Raw genomic sequence first — 21,047 nt, 5'->3', positions numbered from 1 at the left:
TCTCTCTGTGATGGAGAGGAAGGACATTGTCACATGTACTAATTGACTTTGAATGAGTTGCTTTTCAGGCTTGTGCCCTTTCTGGACAATGGGACACCATTTTCCATGAATAATTTGTATCATCCTGGCACCTCCTCAATCTTCTTGGCTGATATTTATGAGTTTAAATATAGCTAATGATATCACATGCCTGCCAGATGGTCAATAGGAACTACCTGGGATAGTGGAGCATCAGGCACATGTTTGATTTCTTGAGTTAGGACTTAAATATGAAGCTATTTTTTGGAAAATATTTTAATTACAATGGGATTTATAAACCATATAAGGGGTAAACAGATTGATAAAACAAAAAATCACTGAAGGTGAGCATTGCATCCGTCTTACTGGGATGAATGTGTCTGTCGCATTGGTCTGGGTTGTTGTCCTCCTGCTCTGTCTGTGTATTGTCTAAGATGCCTGCCTATGCCATGCATGCTTTCTTTTGTGACCTATTATCTATCAGTTTATCTTGTTCATCGGACCTTGTTACCACACCACAACGTTCAAGGGTTTGCCCAATCATTTTCTTCCATAATTTGTATTGTAGTATTTCTGATCATTATTCTTTTAAGTGTTCTGAATGTTCTGTGGAGTCTTCATGTTCTACCTGCCTTCTGTGACAGGTATGTTCACCTGTCTGGGAATGTTCTACTCCCCCTTAGTTGATTGTTGGTAGGCCTTTTGAACTGCTATGAACCCCATTCTACCACCACGTTCTATATTTGCTAAGTTGTTTCTCGTGCTTTGCAAACTGAGTGCACCTTCCTTCTTACCCAGAATGCAGTCTGATTTCCACTAAGAAAGATCGGCCTCTTGATAGAAGAATATCACCTAGTCCTCAAAACCAATTTTCTTCTCTTAATTGCATGTTAATCTGCTTTGTTTTCTGACTTTAAAAACATTTTCCTGGTAGGTATGGCAACCTACTGGTAGTTCTCACATTTGAAATGTGGAGATGGACTCTGTGGTGCCCGATAGTTAGCCAAATTAGCCATAGAGGTGAGCTCTGGGCTCAACTGAGAAACCCTGCCTCAGTAAATAAGGTGTAGCATTTGAGGAACGCTCCCAGCATCCACCTTGTCCCTCTACATGGACCCACATGTAAAATAAAACAACAGATGCCAATAGAAAGATGGCATCTTTCAAACGCTATGGGTACAGCATACAAATGATACTTTGTGCATTGTAAATTGGATTATTCTTAGAACTAGATATGGGTGTGTGGTAGGGAGAGCTTTCCAGATGACCTCTTCAGAGAGCACAGAACAAGTTTCCCATCGGAGAGGGTGAGAGAAGACAGAACTCAATTAGAACAATGCAGCCTCTGGATATGTTTGAGGACGGGTAGAGAAAGGCTGAGCTTAGAGAAAGTACCCAAGGAGCTGAAGGGGTCTGCAACCCTATAGGAGGAACAACAATATGAACTAACCAGTACCCACAGAGCTCATGTCTCTAGCTGCATATGTAGCAGAAGATGGTCTAGTTGGCCATCATTGGGAAGAGAGGTCCTTGGTCTTACGAAGATCATATGTCCCAGTATAGGGGAATGCCAGGGCCAGGAAGCAGGAGTGGGTGGGTTGGGGAGCAGGGTGGGGGGAGGGTATAGGAGACTTTGGGGATAGCATTTGAAATGTAAATGAAGAAAACATCTAATAAAAATAAAAAATAATAAAAAAAGAAAGGCTGAGCTCGCTTTCTTCAAATACTAATTCGCTGTGTAGATTTCCCAAGCAACTCATCTAATAGACCTCATTGTTCTGTCACACAAGGGTCTCAGACAAGTTTCAAAGAGCTATAAGTAAACAAATTCACAAACACAAGAGACTTGAGAAAAGGAAGTCAACCCCCCTCACTATGAACACATCCAGGAAGCTAAATGGAGACACTGAATGGTCATCTCAGTGCCCTTGACTCTGATCCTATCAGGTCCACTCATTCTTACCGCTGTACTTGTGAAAAACAGAACCTCTGCCAACAGACTAAAGCTGGGGAAAGTCCTCTCCTACAGTCCTTGGTCTGCTTTCTCTGGTTTGGTCCTGAGATGTCACAGGCACTGGGAACCACAGGGTCAGGCAAAGCTCTTTCTTCTCTCATCACCCCGCCCCCACCCCCACCCAACACACACGCCTCTCAGGAGGAGACAGGTTCACCATGCTCTTCACCCCTCCTGACAAGGAGACATCTCATTTATAAAGGAAGGATGCTTGGCCTCTGAATTGGGGTAATGGAATATTTCTTGTAAACCTGGAATTAAGATGCAGACAAAACAAGAGTCCTTCAGCTTCCTTTTATTGGTCCTCAGAGGTGAGCCTGGAACAGTCGTAAATATGTATCAGGGTGGCCCCTGGCTCTTCAGTATTGAAACTCCACTCACAACAAAGCCAAGTGTCCCTGATTTGCCCCCCCCCCCCGCCCCCGCCGAGCCTCCTCCCACTTTTGCCTTGTGTCCCCCCCATGCTTCCATCTCCCTACCCTGGTTGCGGTGACTTTGAAACTGGTAAAAAGCTTCCCGAGGTGACACGCACAGCTGTGTGGGCTGGAATGCATTATAATGCTATGTCTCAATTACAATATTCTTTGGGTGATACGGGAGGCAGGCCCAGCCTGCCTTAGAGCGCACTGCCACCTCCTGGAAAACACCTGCTTCGTGCCGCCTCGAATACCACCAACCAGAAAACATGGCCTCTCCTGTCTTTAGAAGCAAAGATCTGGGTGTACAGAGCCATCTTCTCCAGCCCCCTTTAAACTGGAACACAGCAATCCCTCGAGGAGATGGAAAGGTGTTGCATTGCCATCTTAATTAAAAATAAGTAACTAGGTCGGGGAGGCCACTGGTGTGGGGAGTTGTTATCATTATGTTTGCCTTCTGCTCCCGAGGCGGGTAACAGGCGCCACTTACAGTAATGAGTACCTGGCACCAATAGGATTCTACCCTTGGGATCTCCGGAAGAGGCGCCAACCTTATTTACACAAGGAAGGACTGGGTAGAGGACACAGGGCAGAAGCTGTGTGCACAGGCAGAGAGCTCCAAAGTGGAGAGAACCTTGAGTCCACTGGTCTTTAGAGCAATTATGTACGGAGTCCACCTTACGGTGGGAGTGTTGGGATAAACAAAGATCTGTTTTCAGAAAGAAGCGAATAGATAGGCATCAAAGGTTTCTGTTTGAACTCACAGACTCACAAGGCCAGCCGTCATTTCTGAAGAACAGCTTTAAGAATTATGGAGGGTGACACGCTTGAATTGGCTCAACAGAATGGGTGCATTTGCGAAGTTCTTAGACTGGTCAGCATGAAAAACAGTGGGGTGACAGATTTCTCTATCAACATCGTTCCTTGGAAGTAGCAATAGCAAAAAAATGATTTCTTACATAAAGCCAAAACATTCTTACTTACTGAATCAAACTCAGCTAATTAGGCAAATTGCTTAAATTCAACTAGTGTCCCTTTGAGTGGAACGGAAGGTTATAGATCCTTTGAAAAAAGATAAAAACCCGAAAATTATTCTTTCTCTAGAGAAATGCATTCACATTTCCCCTATTATTTAAAATGGCGGGCTGGCGAGATGGCTCAGCAGGTAAAAGTGTTTGCTGCCAAGCCTGGTGTTCCGGAAGTTTAATCCTTGGAATCCATGTAGTAGGGGAGAATCAGCTTCCACAGGCTGCCATCTGATCTCCACATACATGCTGCGACATGTGTGTCATGCTAGCCCACACTGCAACCTTATCCAAACTGTAATGACATTTAATTAAAGATGCCCTTTACCGTTATCATTCTTTGCAAGCCTGGGTTTAGCTCTGGGGTCTCTTGGTTGTATGGCTTTGGGTGGAAGAGGCCAGGGGAAGGGATATTTGCAAATAAGAGTAGAGCTCTACTTTTGATAGCACCCAAGAGTGGCCAGGGCGTTTCTGTGACTCTTTCCTGGCCTCATATTAAAGCAGTTACATTTTCATCCTTTAGAAACCCTGGATTTTGTCAGAGGCGCACATCTGAAAAGCTCTGATAACACCTGGCTTCCGCCTGGCTGCAGACAAACAAAGCAAAGCAGGGCCTAGCGGTGGCACCTGTTTGGATGTGTCCTTTGTCTCCATCCCTGGAGAGAAACCCTAATGAAAGCTTTTTTGAGGGGGAGCACAGCTTTCCTCCCTCATGGCAGGAGGACCAGAGGCAGCTTATTCTGACAGTGTAGTGGAGATAGCTCACAGCTCTCCCAGGAAACTCTAGGAATGATAAAAACGTATGAGATGAATTGCAAGGTCTACATTAAAATAGCAGTCAAGTGCAGGCACTGGGGATTTGTTCCAGGATTGAACCCGTTCCTCGCCGACCCAGCTTCCTAACATATGTCTTTTCTCGCTTTTGGTTCTTTGAGCCTTTATCATCAATTCCTGGAAGGAAGCCTTTTGTCTTCCCCAGATAATCTGTTGAAAAAGTCCACGGGGTCATGCAGATATTTCCTGGTTTGAGCTTCTGAAGAAACAGTAGTCCCCCTTCGGCTTCCCTTCCTCCTCAGCCACTACACAGTGTCCTTGAGACTAACTTATTTTTGTCTCTTTACTAGAAAATGAAGGACATGTTAGTCTCAAATTCACATGGTATTTTTACTCTCTCTCTCTCTCTCTCTCTCTCTCTCACACACACACACACACACACACACACACACACAGCATTTTATCTTCCAAGATGTTGATATTGATACACACCAAATGATTTAAGATTCAAAGCCACTTTGGAGTCCTAACTGGGGAGAAGGGTCTTGCCATAATGTGTTTGACTTTAGATGACGGAGACAGTGATCTCCTGAAAGAATGAAGACACCTCGATACCATGCTCAAGAGGAGCAGTAGGGAGGCGGTGCCCCTCAGAAAGCAGAGGAAGGTACACAGAAGGGAATGGGATGACATTTCAAAGTGACCTATGAGGATAAATGGATTTGCAGAGAAATAACGAAGGCAAATGGAGAGACAGTGTGTAGCTGAACACACCAGAAACCTTTGCCTGCCTGGGGATGGATAATCTATTTTCTATTTTAGGAAACTAAAAGACAGTTTAGTTAGTGATTGGCACAGCATTTTGGACCTCAACTCAGAGCAAGATTACTGGTGTCTGCCAACCATAATTTCACTGGATGGTGACCTGTGTCAAGGCCAACCTCTGAAGGTCATCTTCCAGCAAGAAGCTGGTGAAGATTTGAAGGTATCATTCTGAAAAAGAGATGAGTAACCCCAGGCCATCTAATGCCTTCTGGTCGGATTATGACTTCTAACTTTCATCTTCTCTTTGGCTGTGATTTATTTGGATAACTTCAAACAACGATCTTACTTACTCCCTCTTTTTTCCCCTCTTTATCTGAAATAACATTTAAAAAGCCATTGATAACCCACTCTTGCTTTATGCTAGATGTGCCCATGTGATACAGAGACCCCAGCTTTCTGAGAGGAATGTAGAACTAGCTTGCAGAAAACCAGAGATATACATGGGAAAATTCCAGTAGAGGCAAAAACAGGGAAGAGGCCAATAGAGGTTCTTACAGGAGAGAGACATGTTATCTTTCTCATGACATTGGTGACGAATTAATCTTAATATACGTGTGTGGAGACTGAGCAGGCAGGGATGTGGAGGGGACCACTGTGATATGTGTACAGACACTTTCATCTGCACTTGGTCATTTTCCCTTACAGGACCCAGCCTTCCATTCTCTGTCTTTCCTGAAAGGTAAAATCCTTTTTAGTGATACCATTTGGATTCCAGAATAACAGAGTGCCAGGAGACTAGGAGTTAAAGGAGAGAATATTGGTAATACCCGGTCACTGAAAAGTCCTATCAGAGGCAACAAAGTATGTCACCATAGGGGAGAAATGTAAGTGTCTCAGTGTCCAGAGAGGTTTTTCATGTTATTCTGAAATACCTGAGAATTCTCTTCCTGGGTTGCATGTTCCCTACAAAAGCTGGAATGGAGGGAATAAAAATCATAGTCTCAATGACTAATATTAACTACACTCTTATTCTGGAACTGAAGAGGTGGTCCAGAGTGCCTCAATAGCTCTGCTTTGAAACATCAACGTCACTGAAAATACTTTACAAGGCCAGATGATGGGTCAGCAGATGGAGGTGCTTGCTACCACGGCTGATGACATGAGTTTGGTCCGTTGGGACCCACTTGGTAGAAGAGTACTATAAGATGTCCTCTTCCCTCCATGAATGTATGTACACATGCACACATCTTTTACAAACCTTATTTGGTTTAATCTCCAATGACGTTTAAGGCAAAAATTCTCTTCAGAATTTTGTTCTTTACACTTCTTTTTAAAATTATTATTATTACATATTTTCTTTATGCTATATTTTCAAATGCTATCTCCTTTTCTGGTTTCTCTTCTAAAGACCCTTTATCCCCTCTCCCCACCCCCTGCTCACCAACCCACCCACTCCTGCTTCCTGGCCCTGGCATTCCACTGGGGCATCGAACCTTCACAGGATTAAGGGTCTCTCTTCCCATTGATGACCAACAAAGCCATTCTCTGCTACATATGCACCTGGAGCCTATAGGTCCCTCCATGTGCATTCTTTGGTTGGTGGTTTAGTCCCCGGGAGCTCTGGGGGGTACTGGTTGGGTCATATTGTTGTTCCTCCTATGGGGCTGAAAATCCTTTCAGCTCCTTGGGTCCTTTCTCTAGTTCCTCCATTGGGGACTCTGTGCTCATTCCAATGGTTGGCTGAGAGCATCCACCTCTGTATTTGTCAGGCACTGGTAGTGGAAAGTCCTGTTCTTTTTCTGTTGAGTTTTGATTGGCCAGTATATTCTCACTCTTCTTCCAACAGGAACACCCTGGTATCATTTCCTGTGTCACTCTTTGGGTTGGGGAGCTAGTCTATGAGTGAGCATGTGACCAAGACCAGGCAGTTGCATATTCAAACTTTGTATTTAAACCCTGGAAGACAGAGCAGTTCATCTGAAAGAAGAATCACCTTCTTCCCTAGGTCATACTGAGGATGAGCCCAAGGCCCAAAGTTGCTGAAGGGGTTATTATCTTGTCTCCACAAAGACAGAACACTCTTAGATAAAAGCTTTAGCAGACAAAAGCCATTGCAAAATTAAGTATAAAAATATACTAAACCCTTATAAGATCTCTAGAATTTATGAATCTTCCTGGTCTGGAATTTCCTCTAGGCTTATTTTATTTAAATGAACCAAGTTCATTCTTTTCCTCTTTAAACCAAGTTGTTTTGGGTTCCAAACCATTATTTCTGAAAAACCTATCTACTTACATTTGTAGGTCCATAGAAGAAGGAGCATTTCTCAATGCTGGTCTTAAGAACCCAGCTGCTCTAAGAGCAGGGGTGTGAAGATTTCTGCCTCTCACGGGGACAGCACCTACTTGGTTTTATCAGAAGCAAAGAGCCAAAGACAACCATGTCTTTCTGGATTAAGCTGTAAGTCCCTGAGGAAAAGAAGAGTAATTCCAGGCTCATCTTTTCCTCCCATGCTCTAGTGACAATGTCCTGGACTTTTAACTCTTCCCCCTCCTACTTACTTCAGGTTATTTGAAATTAGAATGTAATATATATATATATATATATATATATATATATATATATAATATTATATATGTCTGTAACAATATATCTATAATATATAACATATACTATATATATGTGTCTGTGTATGTATGTGTGTGTATATATATATATATGTATATGTATATATTACATTGAGCAGAGAACCCAAGGCTATTAACAGAATCCCAAACTCTGGATTCTTGCATAATCAAAAGTCACATTGGCATGCAGACCATTTTTAAATTCTGCTGATGTTTTAATACAAGGAGAGTCCCTTTCTATGTTCCTCTCTGACTCAGCCCACTCAGATAAGTCAATGGCTCTCCTCAGTTACAGTTGGCCTTGATTTCAGCATTTATCATTATGTTGTATTCCTTTCTTTTCTCTTCTCTTCTCTTCTCTTCTCTTCTCTTCTCTTCTCTTCTCTTCTCTTCTCTTCTTTTCCTCTCTCTCTCCCTCTCTCTCTCTCTCTCTCTCTCTCTCTCTCTCTCTCTCTTTCTTTCTTTTTGGTTTTTCCAGACAGGGTTTCTCTGTATAGCTTTGGTTGTCCTGGAACTCACTCTGTAGACCAGGCTGTCCTTGAACTCAGAAATTTGCCTGCCTCTGTCTCACAAGTGCTGGGATTCAAGGTGTGGACCACCACTGCCCAGCGTATTCTTTTCTTTATTTTGGGCTAGATTCTAAGATGAGAGTCTTTTCCTCTTGGATTTCATCCTTTTTTTTACATAACAAAAACATAAATAATAAATGTTCCCCTGCATAACTAGTGGCAGTTTTATCCTAATTATGAGCCCATTTCTCCAGCTCTGACACCATATTCCCTGGGGAAATTGTATTAGCCTGACCTAAGAACTTTTGAGATGGGGCATAGTATGCTTGAACAAACCTTCCAGATGATTCTGGTGCCTGCTAATGTGGAAATTCATTGATCTAGCTTCTTGCTACTTGATGTCTAGGAGTCTAGGGACCACCACCATCAGGCTTCCTTAGGAGCTTGTCAAACACACAAAAATCCAGACTTCACTACTGACCTACTGATGTGGCAAAGAATCTATGTTTTAACAAGTTTTTTTCAGATTATTTATGTATTCTGAAATCCACTGGGGCTATCTATAGAAGAAAGAATTTGGTGCCAAGATCACCAAATTACCTAGGAATCTTCTTTTCTTCTTTTTTAAAACAGTTAAGAATCCAACACACTATAAGTTAAGACCAGTGCTATCTGTCCACACACCACGCAGTGAGGGAGGGAGTGTGAATCCCCAGGCTTGCAGAAAAATGAAGGAAGGTGGGTTACCCCACAGTCACCATCCAGCTTCTGCCCCAAGTCAGACAGGACAGCCCTGTTCTCTGACTTAGATGCTGTGCTTCAAGGTAAGGATTTATTTCAAATAAGAATTCTCTACTAAACAAATCTTTTAAGTAACAGCCTTAGAGAAAATAGTCAACCTTTAAAGTGATAGACTGGCAAACCTAATTATAAAGTAAATGTTATAGGGTAAATTAGCGTGGGTGGAAGAGGAAGCTGGTGGTGAGTGTAGTTGTTAATTTTTTTAAAAAGGTTTTTGCCAAGTCTCTATATTGAATAAAATTTGGAAAAGGAGGTTGAAATGAAAGTCACTTATGACCTTGACACTTGCTTTCTAAAGGGAAAGCAACGCTGTGTGTCAACTGACACTTCCTGTGGATGATTCTGTGCTTCCTACTTCCTGTCTCATGCCAAAGGGCTCCTCACGTTTACGTACATCTCTTCTTCTGGCCTCCATGCATTTATAAGGCCAGTTTATGCAACGTAATATTTTCCCAGGCAGAGATGAAAGTCTCTTGATCCTACAATAGCACACTTGTCCTAGAAACACTGGCCTCTCTTTCACATCTCCCTTTTTAGATGGATGCCACAGTCTACCTTTCTGAATAGTACTTATGGTTTCCCTTTGCTTTTATTTTTATGACAATCCATTTAACTTATATCTTACTCAGTTTATGTATACAAAGTATATATCATTTAACTTTTTGGAGTCCCTTTTCCCTCACAAATATTTGACTTTAGTTCATCTTTCCAGGCTAATCTCTGAAACAACATATCACCACACACACACACACACAAACACACATATGCATACACACACACCTGAACTCTTTTCCAGTGTGGTGGTAGTCTCCATAGCCTTTAGGAATGTGGAAATTCTTGCCTGGAATTCAGGACATGAAGCCACCTAACCCCAGTGTATCTTTCTACTTCCCCTTCTCAGGGGTCCTTCCTGGTCAGCTGAGTTGTTGTGGATTTGAACCCATGAGCTGGATATGCAGTGCACAGTACTCTTTACCTCTTCTACGTTTCTGTGGTTTAAATTCATTTTTGGTTGTATTGATTATTTTGGATCTGACTTTTTCAACTCTTCTTTCAAAAAGGGTGGGTGGGGGGGAGTAAAAATAAAAAAACAATGATTTCCAGGAAAATGGCAGATTAGAAGATGTGTCTGTGAGATTAGATAAATAAAAATGTTAGAATGTAAAAATAATAAGTCCTAATCTTATAAGAGAAAGAACTAAAGAAAGCAGAAATAAATTGAGATGATAATATCTCTACAAAGAAACATCCAAGCCAAGTCATACCCTGGATTGTTCCTGCCACACCTGGCAGGGAAGGGCTCTCCTTAGAGGCATCTTTAAAGCCTGCAGTTCTGGACTATGGAAACGCATGCAGAAGCTGTACACGGTGTGGGAACTACAAAGGGGCCTGGGGAAAGATGGGGGAGGAAGGACCCACGTCTCACCAGAGTTCCACCTATGCTCTGGACAGGCAGACACGGGAAGGCTGCCAGACACTTTCCACTCAGCCCTGGGTGGGCATCCAAGCCTCTGACCCACTCAATGGAGGGCGGGGAGGCGGTAGACAAGAGGCAGTCCAACCTGGGGGCCCTGGGGCCACACCCTGTAGCCCTGGGGTTATGGGAGAGAGGGAAGAGGGAGGAGAGGTTCCCACACCAGTGAGAGTGAGCGCAGTGGATCTTGATGAGCAGAGACTGTCTATGGTTTTAGAGCTTTATTGTAGAAAGGCAGGGGGAAAGAGAGAAGGTGGAAAGAGGGAGAGAGAGAGATTGGCCATGGCCAAGAGGAGACAAAGGAGGAAAGGAGAGTGAGAGAGAGAGAGAGAGAGAGAGAGAGAGAGAGAAGGCTAGAGAAAAAGAGAGGAAGAGGAGGAGAGGAGAGGAGAGGAGAAGACAAAGAGAGATGAGAGAGTAGTGAGAGAAGTGAGAGGTAAGAGAACAAAGGAATGAGAGAGCTAGGAGGGGCCAAACAGCCCCTTTTAAAGTGAGCTGCTATCTTTTCTGTTGCTAGGTAACTGGGGAGGAGTTTAGCCTGAAGGTCAGAAGCTTGGGACATTGCCTAATTGACTTCTAGCCATGCTTCTCTTGTGGGGGCTGGGGGGGGGTTCAGTAACTTAGACAGAAGGGGGGGGGGTCAGTAACTTAGACAGAAGCCAGAGTTCCAGGAGACATGAGAGAACTCCTTTTGTTCCATGTAGGTAAATTATGACCACTGGGTCCCAGGGTTCAGCATCTCAGCTCGACTGGAGACCAGCCTGTCTGTGCATAGCCCAATGCCCCACAACATGGTGCTCACGAAGAAGAGGACTGGGGTAGAACAGGCTTTGCAGATAGAAGCAGGTGTATGATACAAAAGCCTGGAACTGACAGCAAGAGCTAGTCAGAGTAAAAGGCGACTCTGTCCCTTGTCATTGCCTGGGCAAGTTCCACAGGATGAGGGAAGGGTGGGGCAAAACTTGGTACAGAGTCCTGGCAGAGGTAACAAAGATAAACACTAGTGACCTGGTCTTGCAGAGCCCCTCAGAGCCTTAGCCACAAAAATTCTTGCATGTATGAAGAGCAATCCCCAAACACCAGAGAGAAGACAGCAGTTTTGTTCTAAGGAGGGAGATTCAGACTGAGGCATTCTGGCAAAAATATAGTCCAGCCATAAAATTCCTCCCCACCTGTCAGGATACACTGACTTGTCTGAGTTCTGAGGCCAGCAGCCCTCTCCCGACTTGTGAAGATGGATACACAACATAATCCAAAGGAGGGAGAAATACTGAGCTCACAACATCTTCTACTCCATTTAATTGCTTACTTTTTTTTCAAACTAAAAGAATAGTTCATTTTTAACTAGCTAAGCCTAGTAAATTATCTCTTAAAACAAAAAACAAGATAACAGCAAAAAAAGACATTAATGTGAACCTAGCACTGCTGAAAACACAAAATAAAGCACTACACACAAAAAAAAATTAGAAAGACTATCTCTTTGTGAGATCATAGGAAATTTTGCATTTTATGAGAGGATCAGATGAATGAAGGAGACACATGGTCAACACAGAAAACCAGCAAGGGGAGGAAGAAAAGGACTACCAATAATCCAACCAAGCAGAACAATACTAACAAGACCATACAAATGAGTAAAGCCCTCTCAATAATAACCTCAAATTCAAATGGCCTCAATTTACCAATTAAAGATACAGACTAAATGACTAGATATAAAAAATAAGACCTAACCATCTGTTATGTCCAAGAACCCATCTTACTAAACAAAGACATTCAGAAATTGAGTCAATGGACGGAAATCAAACTGCAAACTAAAACACAAGCCATAAACAGCCTTAGGAAGAGATTCTCATGCCTGGCTAAGTGAACTTCAAATGAAAACTAGTCAGAAGAAACAAAAAAGACCACTATATATTAATAAAAAAGAGAAATTCAGCAAGAACTATGACATTTGTGCACAAAATGTTGGTGCTTCTGAATTTATAAAACGAATACTACGGTCAGAGAGTTCTTGATGTAACAATGATGGAAGCTCACTCCAATGGTCCCCTCTCTTTGTTTACTTAGTTATTCATTTATTTATGCAGTGTGTGAATGTGTGGTATATGGAAATATTCATGTGCATATATGCAAATGAGTATGTAGGTGCACACACACATATATGCAAGTATATATAAAAGCCAGTGGTTAATGCCAGTTCTCTTCCTCAACTGCGCTCTGCCTTATTTTTTGAAATACAACCTTTCAATAAATACAGCTAATAAAAGCTATGAGTTCCAAGAATCCACTTGTCTCTGCCCCTCTATTGTGGACATGTATAGCCACACCAAATTATTTTTACCTGGGTTCTGGGGATCTAAACCCAGGTCTTTGACTTTGCATGGTAAGCACTTTGCTGACTAAGCCATCTCTTCAGGTCCTCACTGGCATCTTTAGATAGGTCTTCTAAGCTAGATATAAGCAAAGAACCCAGAGCCCAGTTAGATTTAACAGATGCATACAGAATATTTTATCCAGCAACCACACAACACATACTGACTACACATTCTCTTCAGTGGCTCATGGAAACTTCTGTAAACTTGATCACATTATAGACCACAAAATAATTGCAATAACTGTTGTACCTTGTCAGACCTTAGCAGAATAAAACTGGGAATCAGCAAGAGAAATGACAGAAACTGAATAAATACTCAGAGACTCAACAGTACACTTCTGTGCGAATAGTGAGTGGTTTAAGAAATCAGGAAGGACATTTCAAAATTTCGTAGTATAAAATGGAAATAATAGTACAACTTACAAGAGCCTTTGGAACACAGCTACGGCAGTTTGAGGAAGAGAATTTATAGCCATATATGTTTAAATCAAAACATCATAGTGATTACAAGTAAGTGGTCTAATGGTGCACCTGGAGGCTCTTGGAAAACAAGGTGAAGCCAAATCCAAATGCAGTACTTGGCAAAAGACTCCTTAAATTCAGGGCATTAACTGAAACAAAGACTAAAAGAACAATACATAGAATAAATCAAACAAAGAGTTAGTTCTTTGAAAATATAAACAAGGTTGACACATTCCTAGATTCACTAGAACTAACCCAAATGAAGATCCAAGTTAAAATAGAAGCTTCTAGATGAAAAAGGAGTTGCTACAACAGACTGAGATGAAATCCAGAAAATCATTAGGGATACTTTGGAAACGTCTATCCCCCAAAGGTGGAAAACCTGGAGGAAACAGATAAACTTGTAAACACATGTAACCCACCAAATTAAATCAAGAGGCTATGGCCAATTTCGAGAACAGCAGCAATGTCCAAGAGTTGATTAAAGGACTCCTCATAAACACAAGTGCAGGACTAGAGGGATTCATTATTGGATGCTATCAAACTTTTAGGAGAGCTCAAATACAATTTCTTAAACTGTTCTGAAAAAGAAAAGAAACACTATTGTTTTAGTTAGGGTTTTTTATTGCTGTGATGAAACGCCATGACCAAAAAGCAAGTTGGGGAGGAAAGGGCTTATTTGGCTTACACTTCCATATTACTGCTCATCACTGGATGAAGTCAGGACAGGAACTCAAGCAGGGCAGGAATCTGGAGGCAGGAGTGGATCAAGGGGTGCTGCTGACTGGCTTGCTCTCCATGGCTTGCCAGCCTGCTTTCTTATAACACTCAGAACCACCAGGCCAAGGATGGCACCACCCACAATGGGCTGGGCCCTTCTCCATCAATCACTAATTAGATTACCCTACAGGCCTACCTATAGCCTGATCTTAATGGCGGCATTTTGGCAACTAAAGCTCTCTCTTCTAATTAATGATACTAGCTTGTGTCAAACTGACATAAAGTTAGTCAGTGCAACTACCAAAGTCATTCTATGAAAATAGCAAAACTCTGAAAACAGAAATAAGCAAGAACACATCCCATCCTCTAAACAAAAAGAAACAACAGAAAACTGTAGACAGATCTCCCTGATATACATAGATGCAAGGATTCTCAACAAAATATTAGGAAACAACTAGAGATGAATCAAAGACCTCAACGTAAGACCTGTAGTACTAGAGGAAAAAGTTAGGTAGTACATATCAAGATTTGAGTATCAGTACAGGCTTTCTGAATTGGGCTTCAGTTAGCAGAAAATAAGACCAACAATTTTCAAATGGGACCTTACAAAATGAAAAGGCTTCTGTGTTACAAAGGAAAGTGTTAGTTGGGTGAAAAGGCCATTAGAATAAAGGGAGAAAATCTTCAAGAGCTACACATCTAACAGAGGATTAATAGGTAGCACACACAGAGAACTAAAAGAATAACAGCAACCAATCTAAAAACAATGGGCTTGAATACTAAAGAGAGTTCTCAAAAGAAAAATATAGAAATGGCTAATTTTTTTAAGTGTTCAACACCCTTAGCCATTTAAGCAAGCTAAAACTGCTAAGAGATTCCATTTTTATCATTGTCAGAGTAGTTATCATCAAGAAAACAAATGACAACAAATGTTGGCAAGGTTGTGAGGGAAAGGGGACCCCTTTTCATGGTTGGTGGGAGTCTAAACTGGTATAGCCACTGTGGAAATCAATGCAGAGGTTTCTTAGAAAGGAAAAATAGAATTTCCATATGACCCATGTATAACATCCAAAAGAATCTATACCACTGCAGAAATATTTCCATATGCATGTTCACTGATGTTCTACTCACAATAGCTAGGAAGCAGAACTTGCCTAGATATCACTAACCAATAAATGGAGAATGAAACTGTGGTACATATACCCAGCGCAATTTTATTTAGCTTTAAAGACAAATAAAATCATGACATTTGCCAGAAAATGGATGGAACTGGAGACTATTATACTGAGTGAAGTAACTCAGACCTGGAAAATCAAACACAACATGTTCTCTTTCATATGCAGATCTTGGCTTCAAATCCTTAGATCATTGTGTTTAACTTGGAGTTCTTGTATCCAGGAAGCTAGGAAGAGACTGCTAGGGGAAGAAGAGAAAAAAGAAGCCTAATGAAAGAACACAGTACAATATATGTAATATGAAAGTAGGGGGAAGCCGGGCGTGGTGGCACATGCCTTTAATCCCAGTACTTGGGAGGCAGAGGCAGGTGGATTTCTGAGTTCTAGGCCAGCCTGGTCTACAAAGTGAGTTCCAGGAACTCAGTCTCAAAAAAAAAAAAAAAAAAAAAAAGAAAAGAAGAAAAGAAAGTAGGGGGAAAGTATTAAGGGTATAGTATTAAGGGTATAGAGGTTTAAGTGGAAATTGAGGTGGAAGACTAGAGGAGAAGAAGGGGTAGGAAGGGGTAGGAAGGTTTAGCCAAAAGTATACTTGAAAATGCCATATGGAAACCTATTATTTGATGAATAAATATATGTGTGTGTATCAAATATTATATGTATTATATATAATATTCATAAATATTAAATATTATATTACATATTATAATATATTAAATGCATATAAAGTTTGAATGGAGATACCCCCTAAATGGGTGAATGATTCCCTTTCTGAAGCCATAAATTGTTGAACAAAAATCCCAGATAGGAGATACCTCACTAGGAGTTATTGGTCATGGAATTCCCAGAGGCTGCAGAGCTTCCTCTCAACAAGGTGAATGCCATTGGTCTTGATTAGTAGAAGCTAAGTCCCTATTGCTCAAAAAATCTCACACTTGGTTTTTGGAAACAAAGAGGTCTGACTGGAACTGAACTGAAAGGCTCTGTTCTCCAGGCTAGTTTTCCTAGTGCGAGAACTCTGTCAACTTCTAGGGAAAAGTCACCAACAGGCTTACCCAGCTGTGATCCCTGCAAATACAAAATCTACCTTCCAAGCAAAAGCACCCACTGGTCTAATAGTAGTGTGACCATTATGAGGTTTAACAACCACTATATGATTGGATTTGAGGCTCACTCCATGGGAGGAAACTCATGCTTCATACTGTAGACCTGTAGGATTGTTTACCTTATGGTCCATGGACCAGTAACATTGGTCTTAGATGATAGTGTGCTGAATTGTTTATTTGCTAATGGTACTGTGTTTGTATCCATAGATTAGTGCTGTTCTTGGTGTTGTTCAGAGTCTTTTTTTTTTACAGGCATTGGTTAATGCAAACACTGATTAAGTGGTCAGTGTATAGAGAATAAGTCACTACTGAATGCTCAGCTCTAAGTGATACATCTTTATCAATCACTCCTTTCAAGCTGAGGGGAGCAACGGGGAAGAGAGAGCAGAGAACAAGTAAGAGCCAGAGGACAGAGAAAGTGCTGCAAATGATGGTTTCTAGACACGACATGGCCCTGGCAGTCACGAACTCACCAGAACTGTGCTTACCTGCACAAGACTGGGCCCGTCGCCATTGAATCAGACTTGGAGGAAGGTCCTGATATGCCCTGGGACGTTGGTGGTAACAGGTTGCTAGGAAAAGAAGGTGTCATTTTCTTTAGTGGTGTAACTGCTGATAAGCAGTCCAGTAAATACCTCTACCCTCCCCTTACCCATCATATGGAAGCAACACTAATGAAACTCGGTGGATCATAAAAAGTAACATTTGAAGACAGAAAAACATGAAGACAGGAGGGAACTTGTTGAGAAGAGTAACTTGAGCACATTGAGTGTGAGGAAGGAGGACGAGAAGATGATTAGGGGGTGAAACCAGAAAAAAAAAAAAAAAGATCCTGGTGGGGGAGCGGGATTGTATGGGAAAGGCACACACTGACAAGATGACAGCAAACACATCTGTCCTTGTAGATTTCTCTATTTATTTACATTATTTTAAATGAATTAATCCTTAGAAATAACATTCCTTTTTCAGAATAGTAAGGAAATACCACACAATCCCAATTACAGGAGAGTAGAAAATTGTTTTTTGTGGCCGTCATTTTTTTCACACAGAACCTTATCACAACACTTTGAAAATTCAACTCTTCGTAAATGCAAACCTTCCTACCTGGCAGTTCGGTGGGAAGGAATGGAAGCAGGCAATGCAGTACAGTCAAACATCCCAAAAAAGGCAAGAGAAAGGATGAAAGAAACCCTTCATATGTTTTTATTAGCACGGACGTGATAGTAGGTTGGACTGTATAAAATTACCAATGCTTAAGCTTTAAAAACCTTTGAAAGCAGTAATTTCCTGTGAGTCAACTTGATACGTGGAGCTCTTGGGGGAGAGTCCTTTGCTGACCTCTTTCTCTGTGACATTCTGCTGATGGTGCTAAGGTTTCTGGAAGGACAAACCCTCAGGTCAGTTGTCTTGTCTGCAGCAAGCAAGCAACCCAGCCGTCAGCGTGAAGAGGAAGTGTCTCATGGATGGAGAGCAGACTTGCTGGCTGCTTCCACCCAAGCTCAGTGTGTCTCTCCCATAGCAAATCTCTGCATGTAGCCCTGGAATTCACTGCATCCTCCCCTTGAGACTTGGGTGTGCGGCACATGGATGTAAATATACTGGTGTTTGTGTACATTAACTTGCTTTGAGAAAAAAAATGGCCTTGACTTTGACCCAGGAATTTCATGAACTCTAATACCCATGGAAATAACAAAATCATTTCTTGACTTTAAGGGAGGGTAAAAATCAAATCCCAGCCTCAAAAAATAACAGTATAGCATAATCTCAAGATTACAGATTATAGGCACTGCATGATTATATAGAGCTCTCAAACAATGGCCATTTTATACCAGGAATCTGAAAAGAACTTTTCATTTATAGTCTTTCAAACCTTATTCTTAGGACCCTTTCATAAGAAGGGAAAGCTTCCGGGAGAAGCTAGAAACAGGTCATGACCCGCTGGGTTCCCTCTTAAATACCATATCAATTTTCTAAGCAAAGGATCCTGTAGTATGCAGGCATTCAAATCTTTCTCTTTGTAAAAGCCGTGGAACTAACACCCTGACTACCTGGATAGCAATGACCTGAGATTACAGACATGGTGGCCTGCATGCTTCTTCAGTGTGGTATTGAGTAGGTAACATCAGCTTTCTTCTTCTCAAGGCCAACAGCCATTGATGAAAGCTAACTGGTTTCCCCCCAACAATGCTGCAATTGAGGAGTTGGCATTTTTATGTAAATCTCTGTCCCTTGATTCATTAAATGCCACTGCCCCTGACATTTCCTTTCTGACCCTTATCAGCCACACACTAGGAAAACATGGAGAAAGAGAGAGGACAAAAGGAGGACAATAAAAGGGTTACAACCAGGAAGTGTATTGTGACCATGGCCAACAAGGAAATTTAGAAACGGGTGACTAAACACTAGGGAGACCCTGTCAGCCAGTCACAGAGGCATTTGTTGAAAGCCTGTCAAGTGCTTAGCACCATTTCAAGGTGTCACATGGAGATACATAGGAAATGACAGCCTTGGAGGCTGCTTGAAGAGCACTTGAAATTTAACAGACAAGATAGTGCAGCTAAGTGCCTAGAGAGCCACAAACATACGAGCGGGCCCTGTTCAGCTCTCTACTCTGTTCCTTCATAGCAGTTGGATTATTTAGTTTATTTCTTTGTGCTCTTGCTATATAGCTTTCACTACGCTGGGATTTGCCCTGGATGAGACAGTGTGTCCGTTCCGGTTACTCATGACGGCTATTTGGAATTTCACTCACTGTAATAGAAGATCCAAATACATATGCTCTATGTCTGCGCACCATTGTGAATGCCTAGCAATTTAAAAGATACTTAGGTGATTCCCAAATTATTATTATTATTAACAGAAAAAGTAGGTAAATATTTAAAGCTAGTGGCAACTTTATAGACAAATTATATAACCTGTTTTCTAAATGCTGCTACTAACCCATGGGTGAAAAGGACCAACATACAAGCAAATTACTAAAGACTTGGACTGTTAACAACTAAAACTAGACCCAAGGAACATATGTGTACTTCTTTTCCTTAGTGAATATTGGGATCATACATTCAAAGTGATAAATAGAACACAGAACCTCTTCACCTAGGTTCTAATTAGATTCCAAGCACAGTGGGATTCTACTGCACACACATAGAGTAAAAACAACCAGAGCTTAGCATGTTCCTGCTGCGCTGTCTCATCTCCAAAGCTAAACAGTGACGTTGACTCTTGACTCAGACAAGTGACTTCCTTCAGCCAGTGATGCTGTGGCTGGGTTTCTATTGCTGTAGTAAAACACATGACCCTAAGCAACTTGGGGAGGAAAGGATTTATTTCTCTTATATTTCTGTATCATAGTCCATCACTGAAGGAAGACAGAGCAGGAACTCAGGGCAGGAATTTGGAGGCAATAACTGGAGCAGAGAGACCTTGTAGGAGTGCTGCCTACTGGCTTGCTCAGTTTGTTTTCTTATACACCCCAAGACCACATGCCCCAGGGCAGTACTGTTCACAATGTGTTGGGCCTTCCCACCTTAATCATTAATCAAGAAAATGCCCTATAGATTTGCCTATAAACCATACAGAGGCATTTTCTTGATTAAGTGTCTATCTTTCCAGATGACCCTACTTTGTGTCGAGTTCACATAAAAACTAGCCAGCACAAATGGGATATTAATAAAAGTGATACAAGCAGAGATTTGAATAGTGCCTGTAGGTTGGGACTTTGTCCCTTCCTACATGTCAGGCCAAACCCGCTGGGGGGGAAAATGTCCAGAAAGCATGAATATCACCCCTCAGCTCAGTTCAGGCCGAGCCTGGTCAACCTGCCTACCACTTAGCTCAGCTGCATCAGCAAGCAGCACCAAGATCAGCAGAATTTTCTCACTGGTGTACAGGTGCACGCTCCACTGAATTTTAGAAGGGTTTAGTTTATAGCTTTATAGTTGTTAATAGCTAAGTAATACAACAGTCTCATGGAGCAATAAAAATTAATTACCAGCAAAACAAATGTTTAAAATGCTAGCATGACTCTTTATTAGAATATAGAGCAGTTTTAGTTCCAGGGTTTGGTTTCTGTACAACACACACCTTCACCCCAACCACATTCCCATCACTGGGGGCTAAGCGGGACAGGGAAGGACACACTTAAAGGACAGATGTGAAGAAGTACAGCATGGTCAGTGCTGAGACTGTGATTGCCCCCTTCCTGGCACTGTTGGTGGACCAGAAATTCTCATAAACATCATCAAGGACTAAGAGAATGGCATCCTTGGCCTCTTCACATACGCACTAGGTCAGAGCAAACCCATGGGTACCATTGTCCATTAGCTCAAATGTGTAGGAGAAGGAGATCCCAATGTCTCCATCCCAGTCTTTTGAGGATCCTGACAGCATCTATAAATGAAACCAGGAAGATAAAATGTAGAAATCAGACTTCGAAAGGTGGAACTCCATCATCATGCCATGGAATAAAGGCTTCTCCAGTAAAATGATGGAGCTGTTTCTGACTAGGACCACTTCATCCTTGGTTAAAAGCCCCTGTGGAGCCTGCGTTTTTATTTGGCTTCTTGCTTTTCCTTGTGCCTGGAACATAGCAGAGACTTGGCTAAAATTTCTCAGTTGATCAAAAAACGAGGCAGCATCAAATTGCAAGGCAAGAATGGAATGGACTAATTCTCACAAAGGAATGTAAAAAACAGACAGACAAATGAATCACAGGACAATTATGACACAAATATTAGCTAGGTGGGCCCCAGGAGCTAAAGGCAGGGTTGTAGATGGGGGGTAGTATGTGGATCAC

This window comes from Mus musculus, chromosome 1, assembly GCF_000001635.26.
Source record: "Mus musculus strain C57BL/6J chromosome 1, GRCm38.p6 C57BL/6J".
NCBI classification, from domain to species: Eukaryota; Metazoa; Chordata; class Mammalia; order Rodentia; family Muridae; genus Mus; species Mus musculus.
Note: the sequence above shows the minus strand (reverse complement) of the source record.